Source organism: Anoplopoma fimbria, unplaced genomic scaffold (assembly GCF_027596085.1).
Source record: "Anoplopoma fimbria isolate UVic2021 breed Golden Eagle Sablefish unplaced genomic scaffold, Afim_UVic_2022 Un_contig_13148_pilon_pilon, whole genome shotgun sequence".
NCBI lineage: Eukaryota > Metazoa > Chordata > Actinopteri > Perciformes > Anoplopomatidae > Anoplopoma > Anoplopoma fimbria.
In genome coordinates, this window is record NW_026553559.1 from 17,191 (window position 1) to 29,015 (window position 11,825).

General features: G+C 42.8%; 1 non-coding gene and 1 pseudogene across 1 annotated transcript; both read right to left on the reverse strand.

The window, feature by feature from the left end:
• Positions 1-1,091: 1,091 nt before the first annotated feature.
• LOC129116612 (casein kinase II subunit alpha-like) lies at positions 1,092-11,526 on the reverse strand (annotated as a pseudogene).
• LOC129116615 (small nucleolar RNA SNORA57) lies at positions 9,438-9,576 on the reverse strand. The gene has a single exon (XR_008533584.1). It is a non-coding gene; the product is annotated as a small nucleolar RNA SNORA57 (small nucleolar RNA).
• Positions 11,527-11,825: the final 299 nt, after the last annotated feature.

Consider the following 11,825-nt stretch of genomic DNA (forward strand, 5'->3'; position numbering starts at 1 on the left):
AGAACCCAGAGAGAACCCACACAAACACAGTGAGAACATACAAAACGCCACACAAAAAAGGGCCGGCCGGCCCAGGAAACAACCCTGGCCTCTCTTCCTGTGAGGCGACAGTGCAAACCACTACCTCGTTAGATAACAAGTGCAGTTGATTAGATGTAACCTACATTCAAGATAAAAACTTAGGTCACATCGAGGGAAATGTCATCAAGGCATGGGGTAAACGCGTTGATCTTAAATAATGACAACTAATGATTACACATTACATTTCTGCCATGGTTTTAGATTATTCCCGTCGTGTTTCAAGCCTCTTTTTTTGCAGGGGTGCTGAAAAGACTTCCGGAGAGGAAGCACCAGTGTTTCCTCGCTCTGGGCTCCTCCAGAAGCCTCCTCTCTCCTCATGGTGGAGAGAAGTGATTGAAACAGCCTCCATGGTGATTTTGGGTCAAGCAAGGAAGAACAAGTTAACATATTGGAAAGCGCCCTTAGTGTCACATTTGGAAGGAGTAATTAAAGCAACCGTAATAACCATGTACATTAGTCACAAGAAATAACTAATTTAAAGACTTGGAAGAAAAAAAGTGTCTTCTTTAAAATGTAGCATTATTAATTTAAAAAAATCCAGTTTGCACTTTGCGACGTTGATTCAAAGCGACATAAAGTTAGTCTGTGTGAGAGGACAGACATGAACTCAGTCAGATGTTCCTCATAAATAAAACACGTGTTTATTTACACAAATATTCTCAAATACTAGTCTTCTACATAAGGACATAAAAATATATACAGTGATGTAGGGACTCAAACTGCTCCATTCTCAGGTCAATGTATACACGTTTGGATTTATTTGCATTTTTCAGGTTTTGAAAAGAAATAAAAGAAAAAAGATGCGCATGTACAGAGCAGGGTCTAAAACGTACAGTTTCAAACTCTGGCACTAAAACACGGTGGAGAACTCTAACCTTCAAGTGCTATTCAACAACTGACCTCCACTAACACCCTCAGTGAGTCGGGGGAAGCCAGTCTTACTCATCACAAAGCTCACCCATGACACTGCACATTACAGAACTGAACTTCCCTCCAACACCGACAGCACTTCAGTCACCTGCAGGTGATAATTGGATCACGTCTCATCTTATGACCTAGAACCCACGTTGTCAACCTGCCTTACAGTATGAGTAACTCCCACAAAACAAATCTAGGTTTGGTCAGTCTCATCTTCCAACCGACTGAGTAAACTTTGGTTATGTCTTGAAGTCATTCAATAAAAGCCACTTGAAGTAATTCAAGGAACTGGAGAGCAGCACGTTTGAGAAACCATTTCTTTGAGAACCTGAATGAACCTTACCTGGCTCCTTAAAGAGATAGGAGTACGACACTAGAGTTGATCCAAACCGCTCGGTGGTGGCGAACCTTTTATCTAGCACTCTGGGACATTTCGACACAAAACAAAAACTCATGACGGCTGACGGAGAGTCGCATATAAAAAAAGAAGACCGGTTATCTGGTTTGGTAAGAAAAAGGCAAGACAGAACTATTCGGGCAGAGAAAGTGTTGAAGTGTCATCGTGTTCACATACACCTGGAACACAGAACAGCACCAAACACTTCCAAAACGCTGTGATCTGGAGGGTTTAGACTCGTGTGAGGAGGCTGAGTAAGTGTCATCGGGTCTGGTTTTTGACCATGCTGCCGTAGTAAACTAAACAGGAGGAGCTCCTTTTGTCCTCACAGCCAACGGCATTCTTTCACCTTCAGCTGATGTACTTTTTGACCACTGCCTTCACAGTCCAAACTGAAAAAACACACACCCTGATGGCACTCGCTCTCAGACTCAACACACACACACACGCACACACACCCTTCTTTGTAGTCACTACGGCTTGTGGGAAATAATGAAAGGAATACCTGTATATTTCAAATTACACAGAACATTCATTTGAGATGTCAGGTTAACGAGTTCATTCGAGGAGGAAAAGGAACGGAGGATAAATCGTTCTTTTCTTAAGACGACGGCATCCTTCAGACGGGAGGTTGGTCGTCGCACCGAGATTAGGTTGGATGTGGTGATGGCCGGCAGAGTGGCACCCCGTTTAGCACCTGCCCAGAGGTGGGAGAGCCTGGGGCGGTGAGGATTTTGGTGGGGCGTCACTGTGGGGCGGCGGCGGGCACGGGGTGCTCAGGACGTTGGTGGCAACAGATAGGACCGGCGAGCCAGTGAGAGCGCCCAGGGGAGTGGAGGCTGGCAAGGCAGAGATACCTGAGGAGAGGGGAGCCAGAGGGACGGTTAGAAACACACGAGTGCAAGAGGGGGTGCTGAACTGAACAGGAAGTCAACTACCCTTACACTGAATGTACAACAACAATCACATCTCCCCAACTTAACAACAAAGCACCACTGTCACTGTCACGTTTGGCTTCCCTCTGCATTGATGCACCTGCTGTTTTGGGACTGATTTAGGGCTGCCACGATGTGTTGCCGTTATTGATGACACTGGAAATGTGTCTAGATCAATATTTTAAAAACAGGCACAGTTTAAAAAAACCTTTTGTCTGTGTAGCAGCTGATGAGGTCGTCTGCCTGCTACCTTAGAAAGTCCATTGAATAAGTGTTTGAAGTAAAACATTTTGAGCTTACTGTCACTGCAGTGCCGGCAGTAGTCTAGATGTAGACAAATGGCACCGGGTCTCCATCCATACTGTATCGCCTGCAGTTCCACGGCTCCAGAACCGACTAGGGCGGTCAAAATTGTTGTTTGAATATTTGTTCCTATAAAAGCGCATAGGTGCAAACTATTCCAATATCTATTTTTGCTCAATATGTCATTGACACGGTGTCACAGCTAGCTGTGAGCGACGCAGCACTGTGCAGAGCAACAGTCAGTCTGGAGCACAACTTTTAATGGTCACCCTGTTTCTATTTCTAATTGTCGCTCGCTATGAAAGTACTGATTGGTGGAGTTAACCCTCTGAACCCCAAGCAGTTTCAAGGGATTCACCGCTCGTCACATTTACCCTTGGTGGTTTTGTTATTCACTGCAATATAAAAGTCCTGCACCTCTAGAGTAGAGAACTCAAACCTGTCTATTGTGCAGTACAACCATAAATCATAAAAGGGGAAAGGAAAAATGGAAGTGGAAATTCTTTAATGATTTATTTTACAAAGGATGAGAAACAGTGGAATCTATATATCCAACATGTTAAGAATATTTAATGTAAAAAAATTGAGGCTCTATCAATATATAAATAGGGAACTATTCGCTTTTTACAACTTCTACCTGCAGCCTCTCTTCTCCTCTCCTTCTCAACAGCCTGTAGTTCAGTTGAAGATTCACAGAATTCTGGTCACATGACTGTCGGTCTAAAATAAATCAATCATGGCTTCCTAGTTGCGCTCAGAATTTTAGGTTTTGAGTAAACGGTTTATTTGTGGCAAAATTTTAAATAAGACATGTAGAATAAAATATTTTTCGGGAAATGTTTCAATTTTAGGCTTAGTCTTGGTTGCATTGAAGTGTTTGTCACACATGATGTGTTCGAGGACCGTTAAAAAGATGAAAGTCGGGCGTTCGTGACGTGATTTTACAGCTTCTGTGATAAACGGTGTGGTTTTGGCGATTGTTTAAAAGAAAACATGCTTTTCCATCCACCCAGCAGGTTTTGGGGTTCATGAGAGAGTTAAGTTATCTGTGTATCTCCTCATTTAACTACAAAACCTAAAGAAGGTGGCTGCTGGCTGGAGGGAGATTGGTTTTCTACTTGTTGGCTAAATTGCAATTCCCAGTAAATAGCCCAATATAAAATGTTTTTTCTGTTTAAAAATAACAAACGTTGCAAGATAATAATGATAACACACCCATATTCCACTGGTTAGGTCTCCAGACTGATCTAGAACTCACAGCTGATAGTTAAGTGGTCTGTTTACATGAAGTTACGCTTGACCTAACGTTACATATCGTGTTCAATTCATGAAAGTGACGCATGACTCCCGTCATGCGGGTACAGTCAGTTCGCAAAATGCAGACACCCACGGCGGTGAAACTTTTTTTTATATAACCCCATTGATAACTTCACGCCACTTTGTAAAAATAATTTTTACATGTGCAGAACCGTGAGTGGCACATCCCGTTAACAAGTGTACATCAACCAACAGTTTTGCACGTTAAAATGTAAACCTTTGTTTACATTTCGTCTTGCACTGCAATATACAGCAACACTCAGATTGTCAAAAAATAAATAAAAATAAAACTTAAATGCAATGGTCATTTAGATTTTTTGGAGTGAACATTTTTAAGATGAATCAAAGCAGTTTGTGGCAGCGCTAATGTGATTGACCATGAGTGTGTTTTCTAAAAGCAGCACTACGACCAGAGTGTGGCTTTAACTTGTATAGAAAGACAACTCGTGTGTCAGAGAAACTGCAGCTGGAGGTGCTGGCAGAGATCTATAAACACCCGTAGCAAAAAAAACCAGATGACTCATATAAAGAGCATAAAAGGATGTCCGCTCAGATGCTCTTTGTGTACACTCGGCCTGACAGAACCTTTTTGGAACGATCAAATTGATGGCGGCAAGTTTCAAATAGAAAGAATTTGCTTATGGTATTTCATTTAATTTATCACTCATGTAGGTTACTATGACACCCTTCCTGCGGGCGCCTCATCACCCCCTCCCACGATCGTCTGAAACTGAATGGAAATGATTCACTCTAAAACTAGCTGTGATGGAAATGCAGAGCAGTGCAGTGTGTTTCGCTGGCTGCTCCAATGCTCTCAGCTCCAGTTCTGAATGGTCTTTTCATGCGTTTTCAGCAAACATGTTTTAACTTGTATAATGTAAATTGACTTTGATCTATCTTTAGAGGAATATTGTTTTTTTTTTTCCACCCAACAGCCTGCACTTTGTTTGTGTAGTCGTTCCAACTTGCTGAGACCTGAGAATGCAGCACAGCTGGTGCCCACAGCTTTTTCAATCTACAACCACATTGGTTTTAAACCTTTGTAACTCTAATTAACTCCAAATATGTGAACCACTTATATTGCATTAAGATTAACGTAGATGTAATCGAAACTGACAAAATAGTTTATCCGTTGTATTGTGCGTGATCAAAGACGAAACAGTAACTTTAATAACTTTAACGTTGGCTTTTGCTTCTCACTTGGATGATCTGATAAAACTGTGGAAATATAGAAAACCTGTCTGATCACTTTCCCTGCAATTGATCTGCAGTTGGAAGTATTAACATAAGGAATTATGAGGGTATGGGATCAAACCATAAGTATGACAGCAGAGACATAATAGAGATGCTGCCATAAATGTTTTTTTCTCTCCATTTCTGGGCAGTGTGATCACTTCCTGACGTGTGCGTGTGTTCTCACCAGTGATCATGCTGGCTGAGCTGACAGCTGTGTTCCCACCAGGCAGTGTGGCTCCGGCCACACGAGACTGATCTTTCACAATTGGGACTGCAGGAAACAACAAAAAATAAAGAAAGCACTTATTGTCTTGTTGATATTACAGATTGTGAATTAATTCCTATAAAACATCAACACTTACAGAAGTAAGGGTGATCCATGGCCTCGCGGGCGGTCAGCCGCGCCTGGTGGTCGTAGCGCAGCAGCTTGTCCAGGAAATCCAACGCCTCGGGGCTGACCAGGTGCTGGTTCTCGCTGTGGACAAACCGCTCCACCGCTTACGAGAATGCCTGGAGGACAAAAGAACACATTACATTCTGACACCGATTCCCAGACGGACTGTTGTGTTGACGAGATAAATGATGTGCATGGAGCACGGATTAAATCTGGATGGATTTTGTTATAGCAAGGGTGGGACATGAACATGCTGCCGCCTGTAGCTCCCTAAATTTCATTTTGTTTTTAGCGTTAATCACTAATTGAATATGACAGAATACATTCCTCAACATCTTAGAAGGAAGCGTTCAGATTAAGTCCAGCGGACTTTGAGACGATAACCAGCCAGCCCTGCCGGATTAAAACACCACCAAACTGGCCCAGGAGAGAGGCGAGATAGAGCTAAACTAACCCAGTTTAGGGCCCAAGGCTACTCGACTACAAAACAAAGCGCTAGGTATAGTCACTATACAAAAGCCTGCATATCCGAGACACTATCATCATCATCATCATCATCATCTCACCTTCCCAGAATGCGTTGAGCGAGGTTCCAGCTCAATATTGTACTTGTCGATGTATCGTAGAGGTCTTCAGTCCCCAGGACCTTGGCTATTCTCACCAACTACAGGAACACACAAGGAACAAACTGTTTGTACGAGGTACTTTCACCCTTTCAGACACAAATATAAATCGAAAGCGAAGTCAGTTACAGAAAAGACATGCAGTCACCACTCTCATGAGTTCTGTGGGCGGAAATGCTATCCACAATAATAATGGAGAAAAGTTCTCCAACAAGGCATAGCTTGATCGATGTGTCCTTGCCTTAACTGTATCGGTGTGGACTTCTGGTGGCACCTTGTTGCCTGTCATCAGTAAGGTAGCTTTGGATAGCGTCTGCAGAGAGGCACTGTAGACTTCTGGTGTTGCCTTCACAGTAAGGTAGCTACCAGCGTTTACCTGGTCATAGTTGTCATGGCCATGGAAGAAGGGCTCCTTCCTGAAGATCATACTCGCCAACATACAGCCCAAGCTCCACATGTCCAGACTGTAGTCGTACATCTGCAACACACGGCACAAGTCTCAGAGCACAGGCAGGATTAAAAGGAGAGACAACTAAATTTCTCAATGAGTTGTAACACTGTTTAAATGAGCACTGATGCATCATTAAGAATAGAACAATGCATTAACAATGCTGTTCCCATTTGGCTATCAGGAACAAGCATGTACCCTTGTTTAAGCCCTCAAGTGCATCTTATAACCAAGATGAATTCAATCCAGTGTTTCCCAACACAGAGCTGTCTGTGTTATGCTGCCACAGGTTTCCCAAGGCTGCCCGATTATCATAAAGAATTCCTGATTATGTAATCTTAAAACAATTATTTAACAGAAAAGTTGCACCATTAAAAGAACCAGGTCCGTCACAACTTCAAATATTTTCAATGCCGTGTTCAAATGGTTTCTACCACAACATTACCACCCATAGGTAACATCCAACCCATTCAGACTACAATAATTAACTGTATAACATCATCACCATCATTATTGTTACCAGCCACGACAGCAATGAGTGACCCTGTGTGTGTGTGTGCGTGTGTGTGTGCGTGTGTGTGTGTGTGTCATCATGGCATAATGTGTTCCGGTAGCAGGACGACCACAGAGGAGTTTAGGACTACTCTGCCAGGTGTTTATGTCTGTGGGCTGACAGATTTTGTCACACGATAGCGTAGCAACCGTGTAACATACAGTCACGAAACAGATGTGGAATTGAGATTAAAATGAAGGCCGAGTCCAAAGATTGGTGTGGTAAGAGCAAGGTTGCCATAAGTATGGGGGTAGAAAGTGCGTAAGGGGCCATTGGCTGTCTTATTTTACGCCCCTGGCCTGATTTGGATTTACGGCTGGTGTGATCTAATCAAAATATGGTCTCTAAATAGACTTATAGTTCTATGTGATGTGTTACGGATACCTTTTTAGATGCAAACAAAAACACAAATAAATGAAAGTCAACAGTAGGTTTGAGATGAACCATCTACAAACCCCTACTCCCCTCTGACATCTGACCAGCAGTGTCTCAGATTACACAGGAAAGAAGATCAATGCAAAGTGAGGGCCTACTCGAAAGATCTCCACTATCACCCCTCAGATACTTAGAACAAGTCATCTCCACCTAAAGCAGCATGCTTTACCCACGTACCTGATAGTCCACCAGGAGCTCAGGTCCTTTGAAGTAGCGGAGGCGACTCTGACGTTGTACTCCTGTCCTGGGTGGTAAAACTCGGCCAGACCCCAGTCAATAAGACGCAACTGCAGACGTAGAAATGAAGCAGTTAGCAACTACAAACAGGCAACGCATGTACTAGTGTTTAACAAATTAAAATGACTTACTTATTTGGTTCACATAACTACACAGAAGCAATAATCATTGGCTTTTGATTGAGGCTGGATTGACCGATTTAGATTATTTTTAGTGTAACAAAACATTTTAGTTTTGTTTTCACATTCCAATTTTACAAGCGCACTAAAGAACTCTACATGAAGAAAATAAAAGAACTGTACATGACATCTCGCTCTCTCTAACTCTATCCCATTATACATTTAATGTGTTGTAACTGTTAAGGATCCCTCCTCTGTTGCTCTCCCAGAGGTTTCTTCCTTTTTTCTCCCTGTTAAAAGGTTTTTTTTAGGAGAGTTTTTCCTGTGCTGATGTGAGGGTTCCGGGACAGAGGATGTTGTACGTGTACAGATTGTAAAGCCCTCTGAGGCAAATTTGGAACTTGTGATTTTTGGCTATACAAAATAAACTGAATTGAATCCCTCCTCTCTCTTTCTCCCTACTCTTATGACATGGCGCTAGGATTCTAGAACTTCCTGTGATTTGTCAGAAAGCACAACCCATCCAAGTAAAAAAGCTTTCACACTACTTGCACGAAGAGTTCGGCGTACGCTTCAGCATGTCCATTAGATTCATAACGATCAATGCAAACCACCAAAGTTCCCACTGCTGGTCAAAATAATACGCTGTTACCTCGAGGTAATTTTTTTTATCTCCGGAGTGACTGTCAAACTCCCCCGCTAGCTTAGCTTTTTGGTCTTCATATAAGTGGTGTACATTTGATATGATGGTAGCTCTTAAAAAGGCAATTCATATAGTCGCAAATTATGAGTGGTGTTCAAAGCTAATTTGGATTAGGAATTGCGTACCTTTGGGGACGTAGTCATTTTGGTTTGGATCAAACGGAAAAGAAGGCGTGAAAGTGCCCTGAAATCACTCACCTTACGATGCTCATGATCAATCATCACGTTATGTGGTTTCACATCTCTGTGCATGATCCCCATGCTGTGGCAGTAGTCCAGGGCCTACAAACAAGGGCAAAGGAACTTTGTTATCAATTGGTCACACTGTTGTTTTCTTCCAAGTAATTCCAAAACAGCAACAGATAACAAGAAGATGTTGTCTACCAGTCAACACACACAATGTTGATGGCCTAAACAGAGGATTGGTACTGTACGAGTACCTGAGCATGTACAAGATGGCAGAGAAAAATAAAGTCAGGACAGACAGTCTTGTTCAAGGACTCAATGCTTCACCTCCTCGACGTTTAGAGGTTAAACATTATGAGCGGACAGGCACCGAGGAGGACTCACCTTGAGGATCTCGTACATGTAGAACCGGATGTCGTAGTCTGTCAGGGTCTGGTACAGTTGCTGGAGACAAAAGCAATGTCATTGGGCTTTCTATGGTATCGTCTAACAGTAAAAGAGGCCACACACGTCAATGGAACAGTCATACATCGTCAATCACATTGAGCTGTGGAAATGTGCCAGCGATTGAGGATAGAACCAGAAGACGGTTGACTTTCTGGGCACCGAAGACATAGCACTGGACCTTCGTGTTCCTCCATCACATACACACACGTGTACAGGAAAAACATCGCGTATGCCAAGAAAGGAGGTTTCCGTGATCCTGCACGGCAACGTTTTATAAAAAGGTGAAGAAAAAGTGACCTACCTTGAAGTCTGTGTTGTTAACATGCTCAAAGACCAAGGCAGGCGTTCGGGACTGAAAAAAAAAATAGTTTGTGCACTTAATGTGCTGCAGTCTCAACCAACAATATCTACCACTAGGCCTACGTATATGCATCTATTTGACTGAAGCACTGTAACAAGCTATGGCACTGACTCAAACACTGTACAAACTAACCACACCATAAGCAACACCAAAGTCAAGTCTCCAAATGCCCACTCATTTTCTGTACACATGTAAGCATGGAAACTCCACCACCATGTGGGCAGTCAGCTGTCGCTGGCCTATAACATTTCAGAAATTCCAGTTTCTCTTATTGGATCTCATGAGGACAAGCTCACCAGCTTACCATTGATGCCGAGCAATACGGCCATTCAGAGAATCCATATTTCTGGATTCATTCTAGTTAACAGATATCCCCAGTTGATGATATTGGGTGGCTATAAGCTTAAGTGTTTTTTTAGTTTAACCTTCTGAACTTTTTTTTTTTTTTACTTAAAAAAATAAAATAAAAAAATTGTCAGAACTACAATGTTTATCCTAGCCAGAAGCTGTAAAAACGTCTGTATTGTCAGATTTTTCAACTAAATGTTTGAAATATACACATGTAGTCTGCTGGCCATACCCACAAATGGTCACTTGTTGCTTACAGTGTGAACTAGAGCTGCAGCTAACCAACCAACTTTCACAATTTATCTACCCATTGTTTTATATTCTATAAACCATAATCTAAAGTCACAAGATGCCAGAGCCCATAAGATGTCTTCAAACTGCTTTGTTTGTATGAGCATTAAATTAACTGTATTTAGTTTACAATGATGCCAGTAGGGAGAAGCAGAAAAGTGATTTTACTTTATGAATGCCTAGTGATGTATCATCACAGTCAGCGATTTATCTTCCATCAACTAGTTAGTCAACTCATTGTTTTAGCACTGTTTAAATAAATAACAAAGGGTGCATCTTAGAGCAGGGCCCTCCAAGGGATCTTTAATTACAATGGGGGGGGGAAAGGTAAAGCTAGGGCAACAACTAACTATTACTTTCTATTATTTGCAAGTCTGTCTCTACAATAAATGTTTATATTGTGCCAGAGCCCTGGCTCAACATAGGAGCAAGCTGTATGCCATCACATACACGTATCTAACTTACTGCTACAGCTGGCAAAGTACTTACACAAACATACTTCCCAAATGAAAACGATAAGCTTGCACAGGTGGTGGGCTCCACACGCTATTGGTACAGTAAGGATACTTCAGAAACCCAACATACACAACATAGGTTTGTTCTTACAAAATATTGATTGTGTCAACAGGAACACACAAACTAAATATGGCCTCTGAACTGTCAAGCGTTCAATAAACTATATTTACCACAGGGTCTTTCACTAACATCACAGGTGGGAGGAATTATGTTGGGACTCGCGTGGGTTCTCAAATCTTGGTCTCACGCTTAATTTTCTTTTTCTTCACAGGCTAGAAGGAAAGACAAGAAGACGGGATTTAAGCATTCAGAACCTCTGACTTGATCCAAGCCTCAGTCTCTGCATAGATTTACCTTGAGTAATCTTCACCACCACCTTCTCATTATTGGTGATGTTGATTGCCTCAAGACTTCGCTGTACTCTGCCACGCCCCCAGTTTACGCACCAATTGAAAATCATCCTGATTTCTGAGAAGGAAAACGAAAAGGAAGGAAAAAAACTGCGAACCGAACATCAGCTAGGTTGAAGAGGTGCTCAAGCAGCATCCTGCAAACGTCAAGGATTACTGAGGTATTTACCCCACTCAACCACGTGGGACTCGTAGTCCCAGTACTCCCTGGGCCGGTGAGTGTTGACCTCGGTGTACACTCGGGCCCGGCTCGGCACGGGTCCTGACATGTCAAACAGCTTGCGAGGTGGTTGGGAAAACCTTACTGCAGCGGGGGAGGACTGATGGAGTACAGGGAGGGACGGTGGGTGGGAGGGAGGGGAGGAAAGGAGGGAAGGTAGGGATGAGGGGGGTTTATCCCAACAGGGCAGGGGGTAGGAGTGGCTCTACCTGAGGACGGGGGGAGGGGCCGCCAGGGGGCTCGGGTGGGATAGCTGAAAAGGAAGGTGGGTGAGAAATAAAGGATTAGAGAAATTCAATTCCTGATTCATTTTGATACGTCACAGGTGTCAGCAGATTCTTATCCATC